The sequence below is a fragment of the Salarias fasciatus genome, unplaced genomic scaffold (genome assembly GCF_902148845.1).
Source record: "Salarias fasciatus unplaced genomic scaffold, fSalaFa1.1, whole genome shotgun sequence".
Lineage (NCBI taxonomy): Eukaryota > Metazoa > Chordata > Actinopteri > Blenniiformes > Blenniidae > Salarias > Salarias fasciatus.
Genome location: NW_021941407.1, coordinates 167309 through 186494, shown reverse-complemented (window position 1 = coordinate 186494; position 19186 = coordinate 167309). Strand labels below are relative to the sequence as shown.

The window sequence follows — 19186 nt, the reverse complement described above, 5'->3', positions numbered from 1 at the left end:
ATTGCTCCCTGCTCAACGTGGTTGTGGCACTGCGGTGTTGGCGATGGCCCATCATGCACCGCGGTGGGCTTCGTGACATCGCGATATTTAATTTTTGCGATGACCGCGACAGCCCTATCATGCACAATTCACTTTTTGTATGTTTTAACCTTGTTATATAGTTTTGTGTCACGCCCTGTGCCCCTGGGTCCTCGTGGAGGCGCTGGGGCCCTGTTCAGTTTGCCCTCATGTTCTCCCGCCTCGTTACTCCCTGATGTGCCTCACCTGCCCTGCCCTGTATTTAAGTCCCGTGCTCCAGGTGTGTCTTGTCGGCTCCTTGTGGGTCTGTCTGTGTGCCTCCATGTCCCTGCCTGCACCGCCGCTCCGTTTGCCGTTTTGTTCCGGAGTTCCCGGTTTTCCTTGAGTTCTGGATTCCCTTATTTTGGACAATGAACACTTTTGTACCCCGCCTGGCTGCCTGCGCCTGGGTCCTTCCACCCTGCACCCGTGACATTATGTTCTCACCAAAAACACCTCCAAAGCATTTTTTTCCTTTGTGCCTGTGTGTTTGAGCTTTGCTCCTGTTTGTGCTGCTCAGAGAGGCAGCCCCTCCCGCACCCGTGAAAACGCTCTGTTTCCCATGGTCACGTCACCTGGTGAAGATGGCTCCCCTGAGCCCCCCCCCCGCAGGCCCTCGGCAATCAGCGTTGCTGCTTTTTTCTAACTCTGGTTACGGAGATAAACTTTGACCATCGTCTGAAAGCAACAATCAAGCAAGAGCAAGAGTCTGAAGGGTCTGAAGGGTCTGAAGGGTCTGGAGGGTCTGGAGGGTCTGAAGGGTCTGAAGGGTCTGGAGGGTCTGGAGGGTCTGAAGGGTCTGGAGGGTCTGAAGGGTCTGGAGGGTCTGAATGGTCTGCGCTTGGTGAGTTTCTAACAGGAAAAGACGTTTTCGCGTGTCTTTGTGTGTAGAGAAGCTAGAGCTAAAGAGCTAAAGCTAACCAACGTATTTGTTTTGAAGCTCTGATTGGTTGAAGTAGCTGTCAGTCAAAATCCACAGGGGGAGAGGCGGGATTTCAGTGACACGGAGCGTTTTCTCTTCCGGGTTTCAGAATTAGCCCCAGAAAATCTTTTATTTCACACAAAATGACTTTTCCTTTGCGCCAAAAATAAACTATAACCATGTTAATGCCATTTCTAGGGTTTGGACGAGCTAAAAAAGCAGGATACAGCCCCTTTAAAGTAAGACTCACAAAAGACTTTAAACTGATACATTCACTGTAACTGTCGATAACCGACGTTTGCCAGAACGACTACAACAGGGCTACTCAACCCTGGTCCTCGTGGGCCGTGTTATGGCAATTTTATTTAATAAAGGGCTTCCGCCGGTGAGTTCGTTTTGGTATCTTTTATTATGCTGTACAGCAGGAGAAGTCACGCAGTCAACAGAGTAACAGAGTGAGTTCTGCCCTCACAGGGGCGTGCACGCCTCTAATAACTATCTGCTACGTTCACTCCCAGAGGCCTTGACTGCACCCAGCCGTAGGCTGGACACAGGAAGACTCCCACGAGTCCCGCAGCTGCTACGCTAAGATTATCAGGAAAAGTAAATTCTAGACAAAGCATTCGCGGTTCCCCACACATCTGAGTGTGTGAGAGCTACGGGTATTTATAACAAATAAATCTAAGCACTGCAAAACAGTTAAGCATGCACTCAATAGAAATTTCCACCACAGGCCCAACGAGGGGAAGGCTCCATGACGAGGTCCCCTGCTGACATTGATTAGCACATGAAAGACCAAGTCACACCTTGTAAGGCAGACTCCTGAAACTGGCTGTCTGCAGCCTTTTGCTGGCACAGGGCAGATATATCGGCTGTAGGAGACAGAATTAGGTGTGGGTGCACTGTTTGTTTAAGCGTGGGTGTGTGTGTGTGTGTGTTGCGGAGGCGGGGTTCACTTGGAGTGGGTGTGTGCACGTGTGGATGTTGTGCGTAAAGGTGCGCGCTCACCTGTGGGGCAGGAGGGAGAGTCAGGGTCGGGGAGTAGCCGTATTTTTTGTTGGCCGCATCGTTTTTCCACATCTTTTGTTACAGTTCAACTTCTGGTTTCATGTCATCATCCTCCCGTTGCTGCGCCCTGATAGCTCTGTCTGTTTGCTCCGCAATAAATGCACCAAACTTATCTTTGGATCAGAGCGTATTTTTGCACCTATTAAACAATCTGCGCGTCTCAAATCTACGACCCCGGGACCCGACCTCACACTCTCGGCGGCTACAAGGCTTGGAAAGGGGAAGCCGCATCACCGGCCATATGCTCCTTCTGGGTACTCCAGCATACAGCCCTTTTTTTGCTGTAACAGCAGCTTTGGGCTTCACGCACAAATCAAACTCATGCTGCCAGTTACCAAAACCTCCACTGAAAGAATAATACTGCAAAAAATTAAATTGTGGCAGATAGCACAAAAAAACAACAACAACAACAAAAAACGTAATACCACCACTGGGATTTACTACAGTGTCACCATAATCACTACAACCTTCATTTGTCTCCTATCGAATTTATTGGATATGGTGTTTGTCTTCACTGTTGCAGCATCTTGTAAATTGTAGACGGTCCCCTAACCCCGCAGCACAACACGGCTGCTCCGGCTGAAATCAGTATTGTTTCTGCTGCTTGATAGACAGATACTTTTAGTAAAAATGAGCTTGTAGCATATCGTCCAAAGCGATGGGATGGAGGCGCCCTTTGTATGTTACTGGCGTTTTGTTAAAGAGTTAGTGAGACTGAAAGTCCGTATCTGTCCATATGCTGCCAACTTTACTGGACTGGTCAGGATATGAGTGATGTAACTAATTCGTGCACATGATTTAATTATTTTGAGGGAATGAATTAGTAATTACTGCGCATGATTTATTAATTCGTGGGAACGAATTAGTAATTTGTGGCCACAATTTCAATTTTTTTTTTACCATGTCATGTCCGGGGCTCCGTATTAACCAGACAACAAATTACTGTTCACACAAAAACAGTCTAATACTCCTTTTTTAATTATTAAAAATCCACCTTTTTTAATTAAAATGTGTGTCTTGGATGCTATGCTGGTTCTAGGGGGCTACAGCACCACTAAACCACACCTGTAACACGGATTGTAAATAAGACCAAAAAGTAAGCAAAGAATTCAGAAGAAGAAGATTAAAATAACTTCAAAATACAAAGAACAAAGTGTCAGAGACATCTCAGAACTTTTCTTTTTCTGGCTATTTGAGAAAAGCAAGCAATAACATTGATAAAAGATAAATGAAAATTAAACAGTAAGAGAGAGAGAGGGAGGTGTAACAACCATCAGCCTGCCTCCATGATAAATATCTGCTCAGACGTCCTTCTTTGGACACCAGAGGGCAGTGTGATGATCTGAGAGAACCTGCAGGAGCTCCACCTTCATTCTGTCAAAGCATGACAGAACTTGCAAATTATCATCTAAACAAATTTCCAATGGCCTCTCCCAGAAGTCGAAAGCCTTGTACATCTCTTGCGGGTTCCTCTCCATCTCTTGTTTTTCTTTGCGCATTTTTCTCCTCTTTGTCCCACAGGATGCGTCTCTTCTTCTCCTCGATGGCCCTCTCAGCCTCCTGGAACATCTGGTTGGTGTAGTGGCTTCCTCCGTTCTTCTGCACCACGTTTCTGATCTTCTGCAGCAGCTCCTGGACCTGAGAGGGATCTTTGCTTTCATTGTTGAAGACGTGGTACTGGTAGTTACATCTGGCCACCAGTTCCTGCAGCTCAGGGGTTTCAGCCAGGAACTCCTCAATAGTAGAACCTTTCAGAAGGTCCCCTCCTGTAAAGAGAACCATACAGTACTTGTCTGCAGCCTGGCCAAAGGTTTCTTGGATCCTTTGCACCGTCTGCTGCTCCTCCTCGGTGAATCTGCCCAGCCTGATGACCACCAGGAAGATGTGTGGTCCAGGAGAAGCATAAGAGATGCACTGGCATAAGTCCTTGGTGGTTTTGTGCACGCCGAACCTGGTGTCACACAGGCCTGGAGTGTCAATGACAGCCACCTGCTGACCAAACACTGTAGCTTTGCTTTTGGAGCACTCCACCGTCATGGACTTGGCACTGCACTTGGACTCAAAGCACTGGCGGCCAAGAATAGTGTTTCCTGTGGCGCTCTTCCCTTTTCCGGTCTTTCCGACCATCACGATCCTCAGCTCACTATTGTTGGTGAAGTAAGAATCTGTGTGGAGAACAGAGAGAATGAAGGAGGAGTTACAAACTGCTCGACATCAAACACAGGTTTGAACACTTTCTGCTGGATGAGAAATAAAAAAAAAAAAAAAAAGCTACTCTAACAGAGCTAAGAGAGAGAGAGATTTTTAGAGTATTATTTTCTGAACTGGTTCCAGGCCAATGACGGCCCAAAGCAACAGTTTTGGTGACCTTCAATGAATTACAGTTTGTTAGTTCTAATCCAACACTTTAAAAAAAATGATCATTACTTTTACATAGAACCCATTACTCAAAAAAAAAAAAGATTCATTGGATGAACGCAATTAAAATATGTGCAGGATTTCCATCCAATAAAGATATGTAGCCCCAACTCAAATCAAGTACATCTATACATGACTCTATGTTTGAGACTGTCCAACTTGTTTTGTTCTTTTAGATCCAACCATAACTAAATCATTCTATGTAAACCAATTAGTTCTATGAGTTCTACTCATTTTTTTGTCAAATATGTTAAATAAATTGGCTGCCCACTTGCAAGTAGATTTATTTCATATTAATCATATTGTTTTTTCTTGTTTTGTTTTTTTTGTTGAACCTTAACATTGTGATTTTTTGGAAATACAATACTGCCATGGCCCTATGTAGACTGATGCTGTACAGGGAGCTTCAGGTTTCAAACTTCTCCAACTTTTCCTCTTGAACTTCTTCTGCATTACAGTTTAACATTTTCAGCTCAGCATTCACACTTGCAGTTTCTTCAGGAACTGCACTTTTTTTTCTAGTTGCTTTTACATTTGTTTTGACTGATTTTTTTTCTCTTCACTGTTCTGTGCCAATTGTCTCCCTCCTACAGATGTTGATTGATAGTCTGTCCTCAAGTGATGGCAGATGGTTCCCCCTGGTGGCGGTCCTTCCTCTTGCAGCAGTGTATCTGGTCTTATTCGGTGATTAGTAGGTGTGGATAAATCTGGGGACTGCCCTTCATTTTGTGCTGTCCATGCCACTTCAAGGTAACCTCAAGGCGACTAAGTGTCTGTGAGTGGCTGGTAGGCAGTATTAAAGGACATTTAAGATGACGCACGACTTGCTTTTTATCTCGTATTTCGTTTCCACACACACACACCAGTTTTACAATCACTACATTAGCTCCATGTGTGCTCAATAATTGATTTTTGATTGTTTATTTATCCGTATGTCTTTACCCTGTGAGCCACCACAGCCTCTGTGCTCCTCTGGCACTGGGCCATTTTTAATTCTGAAGTATAGAGCAAGCACACCCACAGCAAGGTGCCTTTGGAACTGTCTGCTGGAGGACCTCGGGGCCACAAAGGATGTTCAGGTTGATTTTCTCATCAGGTTTACCTGTTCTCAACCTTATGTTCATATTTATTTTTTTATTATTTGATCATTTGTCGTGTGTGTGGGTGAGTACGTATGTGTGTGTGTGTAAGAGAGAGAGAAACTGTGAGGCCACGTATCATTTTACCAAATAAAATACTAACAAGAGAAAAATAAAAAGATCAACCAGTGTAAAAGCAGAGGGCAGTTTGTCATCATTGCAGTGTTGCCTGTCATGATTCATCTCCATTTCACACTAAGTTATAACAGCATCAGGTTTTAAAGTTTTCAGGACTTACCTTCTGGTGTTGAGATGTTTTTGGAGTGTTTCTCCCATACACCCATCAAGTTCATTTTCTCCAAAACTGTTTTAGTGACTTCAAGACTGCGATTGCTGTAGGTCTGCTGCATCGTATCCACTGTGTTTTCTCTGTTCAGTTTCTCCAGTTTACTCTTTGGGATTGGTCTGAATCCATCAAGAACTCCATCTTGCCACAGATACCACTGGAACCTTCCAAAATCTCCATCTACCAAATCATCCAGAATTCGCAGGAGGACTTCTTGAGGTGAGCTCATCTTTGACCTTATGGAGAGTCTGACTGATCTCACTAAACTTTCAGTCTGTCTTCAGAGTCCCTGGAAAGACCACAGTGAAGTGCTGGATTCTGAAAAACACAAAACGAGAATATTCATGAGGTCTGTCGCAGTCAACAATGTCATTTTGTCTGGAACTACCACTGACTTTATCTTTTAGTCATATTGAGTTCAGACCAGGACAGAGACCAGGTGTCAGAAATAAAGGCCAGGGGTTTTGATTGTAAACTGTACTTGGAAATTAGAATGGAAGTACCACAGAATCCTTATTCAAAGGTATATTGAAGGCATCAGCTGTGCCAGCCAGCCACATTTATTATTGCTTACTGAGTCTGACATTGTGAAAATCTCTAGGAAAGTCTGTGATGGAAAGTTAGAGCGATGCTGAGTGCTGTGAGCAATGAGGTGAGCAGTATGAGCCCCGGCGTTCGATGGGCGTTTTCTCTGGAGGAGTGGGTGGGATGGAGGGAGGGGGACAGGAGGGTTTTAGGGGGTTTTGATACCCTGGAGCGGCTTGGATCTGGGCTCTGGGATGGCTGCCGGTTGTCTGGGCCCTGAGGGTCTCTCTGGCCTGCTTCTGGCCTTCTCAGAGGTCAGAGGTCATGATCAAGCTGATCTTTAATCACTCTTCACATTCTATATGTGGACCCGGTTCCCTTGTTCTCTTGTGGTGGGTTAGACTAATGGAGATCTGTAGTAGGCCTCTCCTGATGCTCTTGTATAATTTGATATCTGGATCGCCAGCTTCTCGTCCCAGTCCACCACCAGCTATAATCTCCAACTGAAGTCCGTAGGATGCGCTCTGTCATCTCTTAAAGCAGGTGCAGTAGCCGCTCATCTGGAGTGTCGATATTAATTTTTTTTTTTTCCTTTTTTTTTTGTCTGCATTCATCTCGAAGTCAAACAACACCTGCTGTCAACTTCTAAGATCACTTTGCAATTTTATTCTTTTTGCAATTTAGTGACCATCACCAGCCCTCATATCTATGATAGAGGGCAGTGTGACACCACGTGAGGGTTGTGAAACGTTGTGAGGGTGAGGGAAAAGGGTGAGGGGGGACTGACTAGATGGAGATGATAGAGCTGAGGGTACCGATGATAGAGGACACCAACCAGTGTCTGGGCGCTGAAGGGGAACAACCGGTGTGTTCAGGTAAGTTCTATACTGCACAGTGAGTCTAAGCAGAGGCTGGAATGATCATATAGACGTGCATGTGATGTTACCCAGTCGACACCAATCCACGCCACCGGAGCCCCCATAATGCCACGCCTCGCGACCCAGGGGGGAACCGGGAAAGGCCGCCACCCTGGAGGCCCGGAGGCGGCCCCCAGGGCGGCCCCCGAGGGAGGCAAGGAAACAGGGCGAGCCCGCCGCGCACCCCCCCCAGACCCCCCATCCGTCCCGCCCCCGGGGCGCCAGGGGCCAACCAGGACCCACTGGGGCAGCCGGGGGCACAGGCGACACCCAATGAGCAGCAGCGACACCAGCCCGGGGGAAACCCACCCTAATGCTGGACATGTCTCTGGGGCCCAGCGCCCCCAAGAGGGCCAGGAGGGAACGCCACCATGACCCAGTCGGGGTCTCTCCAGCGCCGGGGACCAGGGACACGCCCAGATAAAATCCTGCCCCCCCCCCCCGCCCCCCCCAAAACAAAAAAAAAAACAAAAAAAAAAAAAAAAAAAAAAAGAACAGAGGGTGCACCCCACACACTGTGGGGGCCCAGAAGACACAGCAGGCCTGCCGCCAGGACACCCAGGCCCCCCCCCCAGTCCCACCCCCGACAAGCACCCCCCACAGGGCCGACCTGCATCCGCACCACAGGTACCCGGGGCCAGCGGGCCGATCCCAACACCCCAGCCCCACCCGAAGCAAAGGGCCACCAGAGATCCCCCGTCCCCCGGAGTCCCATCCAGGCACCCCCCCCACGCCCAGGAACCCCCGCACCACCAAGGAGCAGCCCGTGAGCCAGAGTGAAGCCAGATTTGATCTAGTGGTCTGGCCAGGGAGGGGGGGCTGGTCCCCACGAGCCAAACCGTATTGGTTTGTTGTTCACCTTCCCTACCTATTAATATGTGACCCGGTTCTTAGCGAGCTACATTCTCCCTACCATGTGAGTTGTGATTAGAAAGTGCAATGTGGTGCATTAAAATTGGGCGGAGGAGTGGCGGGGGGCCCAGCCGAGGGCTCCAGGGCATTCTTGTCCTGAAACCTACCCAGCCAGGCAGAGCCCCCGTCCCCCCCAAACCCCCAACCCAGGTTATGGATGAGTGAATGTGGTGCATTAAAAAAAACAGGGGACCTTTCCCCACCTCCCCCCAGGTGTGATGCATTAAAATTGATGTGTAGCATGTAGTATGTGGATAAAGTGACTGTGTTTGTGATGTATGAGGTGAGGCCCGTGCGGGTCCAGCCCGCCTAACCAGGACCACCGGAGGGTGGGACGCGGCAACTATCCCCCAGCAATGCGTGAGCCCAAGTGCAGAGAGCAAGAGGTCCAGAAGAGACCCCCGGGAGACAGAACAACCCCCGGCAGGACCCACAGAGTGTCGATATTAATTAAAGACCGTCTTCACTTTGTACTCTCTTCCTTCTCCTACACTCTTGTTGTTGTTGTTCTTTGCTTGTCTGTTCACATGTTTGTTTCCTTCTCTCTCTGTCTCTCCTCGCATCTTTCTGTCCCCCTGTCGAGTCCAGCAATGTCATGTATCAGTGCTCAAAATAAATAAAATGAAGTAAGAATCCATGTAAACAAGAGGAGCTTTATACTTATCAGCTCCTCTTAAAGAGCAGATCTGTCTGGAACAGAACAGCAGCCAGAAGCTCCATTCTGCTGCCTCCATGCTGGACAGGACAGGTTAGAAAAAATATGAAATAACTAAATAAATAAATAAAAAGATGGGGGAAAAATGTGTAAGTAGGCCATATACACAACAGTCAGTCATCAGTGTTGATAAATACCTCTTGTTCTTAACCACCATAGTCGTGGACTTTTGAGACCATTTGCCTTCAGAAATGTGTTTCCAGTGTCAGTGGCCACTGTCAGGTTATGTGTGGATTGTGGAACCACAGCTCTGCCTCAACTTGAAAAAAAAATCAATCCTGAAGATACAAAGGACAACTCTATTCTTCTCTTCTTTGCTTCTCCAATAAGCAATTTCATTCAAATAAACACCCAATGAATATTTCATAATTCCAACAACTGTCTCCATAAAGCAGTTATGAAAGGTTTCAGCTTTGTTCACTTAATGATTCAAGTAACAATATTAAACTTCAGTTATCATATTTAATGTTTACGTTAACATGCTTTAACTTGCTGTTTTAAACTTCAAGTATTCACCTTTTAAAAGATGGCTATCAAGTGTACACAACAAAGGGCTGTGAAGTAAACACATCCAGCCATGTCTCCCCTCCTCTCAGGTTTATCAGGAGACGTGACCATGTCTTCCAGTGAGTATGGGTGACAGCCACCAGAGGTGCCACCAAACATTTGGTTTTGGTGCACGCATACGGCTGGACGGAAGCGCTGCTGCAACAGACAAGTCCTCCAGTGGAGGGGGGGGGGGGGGGGGGGGGGGGGGGGGGGTGTTGGTGTAGATCTGTTACCGTCTGGGAGAGACTCTGGCGCTGCTCTCTGTGTCATTACGCCTCCATGTCTGCCTCGGGAATTTCCACAGATATTTGTGACTATTGTACATCCACCTGAGGGCTGATGAAAAAAACGCTCGTGAGCTTATCCATCAAGTCACTCAGAGGCTTCAGTCTGTCTCCTCACGTCATCCTGGGTGACATGAACCACTGCACCCTGAGACCTACGCTGAGAGACTTCTACCAGTCCATCACACGCCCAGCAGACAGAACAAGACCACTGATCTCTGTATGGAAACATCAAAGGTGCCTATAAATCCATCCCTCTGCCTCCTCTCGGTTCCTCCGACCACAGCTGCATCCAGCTCCTCCCTGTCTACCGGACTGTGCAGAGCCTCAGAGTGAAGACCTGGGACCATGATGCCTGCCTCACTCTGCAGGGGGGCTGGATGCTACTGACTGGAACACATTCACTGAGTCCTCTGCCAACATAGATGAACTTACTGATGTGGTGAGCAGCTGGGTTACATACTGTGAAAACTGTGTTATCCCTGTTAAAACGGTAAAAATATATCCTAACAACAAGCCGTGGGTTTCTAAAACACTCAAAGATCCGTTACAACAAAAGAAAGCAGCCTTCAGGGAAGGGAATAGATCATCTCTGTATAACTTGCAGAAACAAAAATATAATATGAGATCAGAGCCTGTAAAAAACCTAACGAGAAAATTGAGAGTCAGCTTTTTAAGACAAATGACTTGGGTTCTGTTTGGGACAGTCTGAAAACGATCACTGGGGTGAAAGAAAGTAGCCGGAAACACATTCAACTCAACGGCTACAACTCAGACTGAGAACTCGCTCAGAGCCTTAGTGGCTTTTATGTAAGATTCGATGATTCTGATTTCCATAGAAAACACACTGAGCTGAAAAACCGCCTCTCATCTGCTCCTCCTTTAAACCCCTTCTTTGAAGGGGAAGATGTAATGAAGTGTTTCAAAAAATGTAAACCAAAGAAAAGCCCAGGCCCTGATCATAGAAGCAGCCGCCTGTTAAAACTTGCGCTGAACAGCTTGGCCCTATCTTCAACTATATCCTTAACATCTCTCTCTCTCTTCAGACTGTGCCATCTCTATGGAAACAGTCTATTGTAGTACCTGTTGCTAAAACAAGACATCCCAGCACACTGAATGATTTTCGGCCGGTGGCACTGACCTCCACAGTGATGAAACAGTTTGAGAAGTTAGTTAAAACGGAGATACGAGCAAAAACCGAGGCTCTACTAGACCCCCTCCAATTCGCTGGTAGGAACCACAGAGGTGTTCAAGATGCCACAGATACTTTACTCAACCTGGTATACAAGCGTCTCAAGGGCAGCAAGAATCATGTCAGGTTTTTTTTTTTAATTTCTCATCAGCTTTCAACAGGATCCAGCCTCACATCCTGGTAGAGAAACTCGTAGACCTGTTTGGTCTGGATGGAGTCTTGTGGGCTGGATTCTGGACTTCCTCACTAACAGATCACAACGAGTCAGAGTGAACGGAACACTGTCCAGCCTTCTACCATCCTCAACCGGTTCACCTCCAGGCTGGGTTCTGCCTGCACTTCTTTACATTCTGTATACTAATGACTGCTGTAGTCGTCACACAAACAGATTCATTATAAAGTACGCTCTGTTATAGTCAGCCTGCTCCATGATGAGGAGGTCGGCCACGGCCAGGTACTTGATGATTTTGTATCCTGGTGCGATGTATTATTCTTACAAATCAACGTTACTAAAACAAAGAAAGTCTGCATTGATTTTAGATGCTCGACCATCCATAGTCCAGTAATTGTACCATCCATAGTCCAGGACCATCCATAATCAGGGAGTGGAACTGGTGAGCAGCTACAGATATCTGGGCACTATAGTAGATAACTCGCTCAAATTCACTCTGAACTGTGATACGCTCTGTAAAAAGGGTCACCTCTTTCATCTGACGAAGCTCGCCAAATTCCAGGTAGACAGAAGCCTGATGAAAATGTTTGACTGTTCTTTTATCGAGCCTGTTTCCTCTTACATCCTGTGTTGGTACGGTAACCTTGCTGTCAAGAACAAAACGTTCTCTTATTAGTTTTTAAACGTCTTAATGGCCTTGCACTGTCTTACTTAGCTGATCTGTTTTTACCCTATCCACCCTCGGGGCCCTGAGGTCCTCTGGCAGCGCCTTATTGTGTGTTCCCAAAGCTAGAACCAAGACCAGAACCAAGACCCATGGTGAGGCGGCTTTCAGCCACTACGGCCCCCACCTGAGGAACAGCCTGCCGGAGAACCTCAGGACCAGAGAACCTCAGGACCAGAGAACCTCAGGACCAGAGAACCTCAGGACCAGAGAACCTCAGGACCAGAGAACCTCAGGACCAGAGAACCTCAGGACCGGAGAACCTCAGGACCCTTGAGAACCTCAGGACCACAGAACCTCAGGACCAGAGAACCTCAGGACCAGAGAACCTCAGGACCAGAGAACCTCAGGACCGGAGAACCTCAGGACCAGAGAACCTCAGGACCGGAGAACCTCAGGACCCTTGAGAACCTCAGGACCCTTGAGAACCTCAGGACCACAGAACCTCAGGACCAGAGAACCTCAGGACCGGAGAACTTCAGGACCGGAGAACCTCAGGACCAGAGAACCTCAGGACCAGAGAACCTCAGGACCAGAGAACCTCAGGACCGGAGAACCTCAGGACCAGAGAACCTCAGGACCAGAGAACCTCAGGACCGGAGAACCTCAGGACCAGAGAACCTCAGGAGCAGAGAACCTCAGGACCAGAGAACCTCAGGACCGGAGAACCTCAGGACCAGAGAACCTCAGGACCAGAGAACCTCAGGACCGGAGAACCTCAGGACCAGAGAACCTCAGGAGCAGAGAACCTCGGGACCGGAGAACCTCAGGACCAGAGAACCTCAGGAGCAGAGAACCTCAGGACCAGAGAACCTCAGGACCGGAGAACCTCAGGACCAGAGAACCTCAGGACCAGAGAACCTCAGGACCGGAGAACCTCAGGACCAGAGAACCTCAGGAGCAGAGAACCTCGGGACCGGAGAACCTCAGGACCAGAGAACCTCAGGAGCAGAGAACCTCAGGACCAGAGAACCTCGGGACCGGAGAACCTCAGGACCAGAGAACCTCAGGACCACAGAACCTCAGGACCAGAGAACCTCAGGACCACAGAACCTCAGGACCAGAGAACCTCAGGACCACAGAACCTCAGGACCAGAGAACCTCAGGACCACAGAACCTCAGGACCAGAGAACCTCAGGACCAGAGAACCTCAGGACCAGAGAACCTCAGGACCAGAGAACCTCAGGACCGGAGAACCTCAGGACCGGAGAACCTCAGGACCACAGAGACTGTTGATGTTTTTTAAGGGAGGTTGAAAACACACCTTTTTAACCTGACTTTTGATTGACCTTTCATAGTTCTGATCTCCATCATTTTAAATCTTTGGCATTTTTATTTTTAATCTACTTATCCTATTTATTTATTCTATTTTTATTATGTTCTTCTAACTTATTTTACTGTTTTACTTTATGATCTTATCTTACTTATTTTCTATTAGCTTTGTATCATGTCTTTATGTCTTTAGCTGCTGAACTCCAGTGTTTCCTCAGGGGGGTCCTTCACTCTGAGGGGGGTCCTTCACTCTGAGGGGGGTCCTTCACACTGAGGGGGGTCCTTCACTCTGAGGGGGGTCCTTCACACTGAGGGGGGTCCTTCACTCTGAGGGGGGTCCTTCACACTGAGGGGGGTCCTTCACACTGAGGGGGGTCCTTCACTCTGAGGGGGGTCCTTCACACTGAGGGGGGTCCTTCACACTGAGGGGGGTCCTTCACTCTGAGGGGGGTCCTTCACACTGAGGGGGGTCCTTCACACTGAGGGGGGTCCTTCACTCTGAGGGGGTCCTTCACACTGAGGGGGGTCCTTCACACTGAGGGGGGGGCCTTCACACTGAGGGGGGGGCCTTCACACTGAGGGGGGTCCTTCACACTGAGGGGGTCCTTCACACTGAGGGGGGTCCTTCACACTGAGGGGGGTCCTCCACACCGGGAGTTGGTCCTGGTCCTCTGCTGGGGTCACTGCACTCCAGTCCTCTGGTCCCGGCTGGCCTGGGGGGCTCCACACCTCGGTGTGCGGGTTCCCTTGGTCTGGCGGGGTCGGGGGTCGAGCGCTGGGGCCCCAGTATTATTGACCTTTGCCTTCTCCTGATGTGGACGGCCCCACTGGTAGTGTTTTCCCATGATGCTTAGTGCCATGCCATGTCTCCTCTGCTTTGCTGTAAGCAAAAATTGGGAGTGTGTCTGGGGGTCCGTCTGAGCTTCCTCCTGTCCTCCACATCACATGACACCCACTATAACCCTGTTTGGGCTGTGTGTGTGTGTTTGTGTGTGTGTGTGTGTGTGTGTGTGTGTGTGTGTGTGTGTGTGTGTGTGTGTGTGTGTGTGTGTGAGTGTGTGGTGAATGGTGTATACTTATTGATGGTGCGATTGTATTCTTTTGTTTTTATGACTGTTTTTTACTGTTCAGCACTTTGTGTTGTTTTTGTTAATATGAAATAATGCTATACAAATAAAGTTTGATTTGATTTGATTTGAAAAACTTCCTAGGGAGAATTGTGTGCATTGCTTCTAAAGTAGCTTCAGCAGCCTGGAGGACATTGAGAACACTCGGCTGCTTGGGAAAGCCAAATCCATTCACAGAGATGAAACTAACCCTCTGCACCAGGGGTACAAGCTCCTTCTCTCTGGCCTCCGCCTCACTGTTCCTCTAGCCACGAAAAACAGATCTAAAATTTCTCTTGTGCCTCTCTCCATCCACACTTTAGACGCTGAGGAGAAGAGGAGGTAATAGCACCTCATGTCATTTCTCCTTACTCGTTGGCGATGTTAACCATGCTTTTACTGTGCACCGACTGTATACTTGCTGACCAGTAGTCTGTTCCTTCTCTTTTACTTGTTTGTACTGTTAACCATGCACTTGGTCAGAGTTGGGTATGTAACGACATACGTAAGCGTTACAAGTAGTTAAATTACTTTTGATGGGAACCAGTAGTGTAACAGCACTACTCCTTCTCGATTGGTAGTTAAACTTGCGTTACAAATTAAACGCTACGATCGTTACTTTTACAATGACTGCAAATAGAGCAACCAAAATCTTACTATTTTAAGCGGAGGTTTTTTTATGGCCACACAGTGGTTAGCGCTCGTGCCTCACAGCAAGAAGGTCCTGGCCGGCCCCTGGGCCCGGAGGGTGTGAGAAACTTTGCGCTCGCCGGTGGGCCCACCGCTGGGGGTGGCCGCCGCACCGGGGGGCCCGGGGGGCCCGGGGGTACGCTGCCAGACCTCCGGAACCGACTCAGTGCGACGCCCGGGGCGGACCCGCTCTGTGGGACCGCTGGGTGAGACCGCACGTCTCGGTCCTGCTGCCGAGTGGGTCGGCGGGGAGCCAGTCGGAGCGGCGGGGGCGGCCGGCGGTGTGATCCGCGGTCGCCCGCCCCCAAAGCCCGACCGGGCCTGGAGGCCGGGCCGCTGGGTCGGTGGACCCGACTGCCACGGCCACGCAGCTGTTAGCATCGTAGTTAGCTTAGCTCGAAGCTAAGCTGGAAGTCAGTCAGAGCCGGACTACGCAAGTGGACAAAATCCTCCTTCCAGTGGTCCAGGGGAGGCATATCAGCACGTGAACTAAATCCAAATGGTTATAAAACATTTTAAAAGACCTGTTTTCTTTTAAATCAGTTAAAATAACGTTTTGATACACAGATCTGCGCGTGCGCAGTGCTCCGCGGAAGGACATACCGGAGCACAGCTCCGCGGAGCACTAAGCAGTAACGAGTAGTGTAACTTCGTTACTATTTCCATGGAGTAATCAAGTAGTGTAAGGCACTACTTTTTTCAAAAGTAACGAGTAACGGGTAACTCTTTACTTTTTTGAGTAACGGACCCCAACTCTGCTCTTGCTCATGCAGCTACTGTATATTGGCTGACCAGCAGTCTGTCATTTGAAGGTTCAAGGTGTGTCAGAGCTGAACTACATTAAACATTAACAAGAAGCCTGAGGCCTCCTTCACAAGGGTTTGAGTGTGAGTGTGTGCGCATGTCAGTAAAGATAAAGATTCATCATGATCATAAATTCCTGTTAATATTTAATGTTGTTTAACTCTGACACTCCTTCTGAACCAGACCAGCCTCAGCCTGACAAACACACACACACACACTGTAAAATGAATAATGTCCTCATCAGGACCTCCACAGTGACAGTACAGAGAAACACACACATCTGAAGGCTGTTCCTGATGTGTGTCTCCACTAGAACAACAGGTGTCCATAATGTAGGCTGGACAGACACACAGACACACAGCCAGCAGCCACACAGTCAGATCCAGTCCAACACAGCGTTGTGAAAGCTTTGTTGTAGCTGACAGAGATTCTCACCTCATCAACTCTCTTCACATCTTCTTCAGACTCTTTTGGAGAGAAGAAGCTGCTCTCCGTCCCTCCTCAGTCCTTCTGTCTGTCTCTGCTTGATGTGAGGACGCCGTCTCACTGTCTCAACCCACACTCAGAGCTGAAACGTCACACTATTTCCTGTTTCCTGCCAAAACCCGCCCCCCTCCATAAGAAGCAGCCCAGATCTCAGCCTCTGCAGGGATTTAAGTTAAAACTGTAAAACCATGATGTAAATCCTGAAGAACACAATATAAACACACAACTGCTCTGAATAAACAAAGGAAAGAGGCAACAACAACTGGTTCAACACAAACAGACAACTGTGTGTGAAGAGAGGAGGGAGGAGAGACCAGACAGGAAACAGGAAGTGAGCTCAGTGTGTTTCTCAACAGAAGTCGACGTGACTTCAACCTGGTCTCACTTCTGCTTCTCACCACAAACCACAGCAGACGAACAGACACAGAGTCACACAACACTTCAACTCTCTCAGCTGAAGCTGGACTCTGTGTTCCAGTCCCTGTTATGACTCCACTGATCACTGGATCTGCTGCAGGAGGGGCTGACCTGAGGTCAGTACCTCAGTGGTGCTGTAGCCCCAGGTGGTCCTGGTGAGCCTGGGACCACTGAAGACCAGGTGAGGCTGAATCAGTCATTTCTCAGTTCATAGTGGAGGAACGAGGCACACTCTGGAGCACAGCAGCTAACAACTCCTTTCCCTGTCATGAAGGCAAAGACTCAGATATGGAGCAGAACACCAGCAGAGCCTCTGAGAGAGTTCATTAAACCTCCAGGCTGTCAAACAATCCAACAGGCTGCAGCTGAGACGGAGTCGAAGGTCCAGGCAGAACCAGAGAACTGGAGGAAAGCAACACGTTTATCTGGGACGTGTCTGAGAGAAGGGATGGAGTGATGTTTACTCTCAATGCGTGTGTGTGTGTGTGTGTGTGTGTGTGTGTGTGTGTGTGTGTGTGTGTGTGTGTGTGTGTGTGTGTGTGTGTGTGTGTGTGTGTGTGTGAGGGAGAGAGATGGTTTGAGAGGTGAGATGGAGGACTGGGGGAAGGAACTCCAGATCAAAACGGCGGCCAGGCAAAGACTACAGTTAAAATGGCGGATCAGAGAGATGTGCTCGGCACATGTGCTCGGTAACACAGGAGGGCTTGAGAGGGGGAGAGGCCTGCTTCCTCTCTCACTATTTCCTGTCTGCTGTTCAAACTCAATGTAAAACCGCCCAGCTCCATAGAAACATCTCAGCCTCTGAGAAAGTTATTTTAAAATCATTAAACTGTTGTGTGAGGACTGAAGAACACGACATGAACACACACCTGCACCGAACACAGGAAACAGTATGTCTGTCTTTTCCTTGCTCTCTCTCTCTCTCTCTCTCTCTCTCTCTCTCTCTCTCTCTCTCTCATCCACCGTTTCCTGCTGTTCATCTTGAATTGCTGTTTTTCTGTCAAAGTGTTTGCCGAAAACCGTGTTGAATTTAGTTGATATAAATAAAGTTCAATTAGGACTCATGGGTCCTGCTATTGTGTGTGTGTGTGTGTGTGTGCCACACAGTCAGATCCAGTCCAACACAGCGTTGTGAAAGCTTTGTTGTAGCTGACAGAGATTCTCACCTGATCAACTCTCTTCACATCTTCTTCAGACTCTTCTGGAGAGAAGAAGCTGCTTCAGTCCGTCTCCGTCTTCACTCTGTCTCTGTTCTTCACATTCTGCTCTGACAAACACGCAGCGGAAAGTTTTTCTGGTCTTTCAGGGAAATCAAGTGTTCTGCAGAGGGTGGAGGGAGACAGGAAACAGGAAGGGGGTGTTTCCTGTTATGGGCTGTTTCCACCTCCCCTGCTCTGCTCTGCTCTACTCAGCTCGGCTGTGCTCGTCTTCTGGGCGTTTCTTCAGTCCTCTTTACCACCACCCGGGTAGGTTTTTCAGCCTACTCGGCCGGAGGGACCACAGGCATCATGTACTCCACCCTCGTTGCACATGGAGAGACGTGCCTGCATGCCTCCATCTTGGAGAGAGGCTCAGAGACGCAGCAGTGCATGAAAGTGAGGGATCAGATCAGATCTCCTCCTTCAGCCTGAAGTAGAATTATTTGCTGGATTTTCCACAGAATTCTAAACGATATGATCTGTAAAAAAAACATCACGTGTGTGGCTCTGACACAGGATGCTGGATGTTTTAAAAACAATATAACTGGAAAAGACGCTGGATTTTTGTCCCTCTTCTGGATGTTGTAATTAAGGCAGATACTGTAGAATCACTTTCCACTGGTAAAGAGTTTATAAAGAATAAGTTGGAGAGAGCTGCTTGTTAAATAGTGAAATAAACCCAGACGGACTGTTACGGCCTGACTCAAGACCACAACAAATAAAGAGGGGACAGGACAACGGCATAAGGTTTTAAATACTTTATTTAAACATTAATTAGGTTTCTACTCTTTAAATATTCTAAAAGCTGCAAATACAAAAGGTATCAGTGTGTTGTCAGTATAGATGAGAGCAGAACTCAGTAAGCTGTGGTGCATGTTGTTTGTAATCAGTAGATGGAATCACCAGCAGGTGAGTGTGTGTGGTGTTGTAAGGGTGCGGACGTGCGTGCGGGAGATCAGTGTAAGTGGAGTAAGCTGAGGTGCATGTTGTGTGTGAGTGCATCAGTAAGTTAACCTGTAAAAGAGCAGCGGCGTGGCAGACTCAAAGCATGGCAGCGTCGGTGGAGGATGGCAACCCGGAGAGAGAGCGGGGCAGAGAATGAGCACAAGGAGCGGCAGCAGGGAGCGCCGAGGAAGGCGGAAGCCTGGCTTTTAACAGGGGCGGCCGGAAGTGGCGCAGCCCCAGGACGCACCACAGCGCCCTCCGACAGGAGACCTCCACACGAGCCAAACCTAATGCCTACCACAGACCACCCGCAGGGGGGCTGTCACACCCCCGCCCATAAAGAGCAGGGTCCCAACAGGATCCCTGTGAAGACCACCGATGGTCAAT

At 48.5% G+C, this 19186-nt stretch overlaps 1 pseudogene; it reads right to left on the bottom strand.

The window, feature by feature from the left end:
* Positions 1-1644: 1644 nt before the first annotated feature.
* Positions 1645-19186, bottom strand: part of LOC115385810 (GTPase IMAP family member 9-like) — a 33849-nt pseudogene continuing 16307 nt past the window's right edge.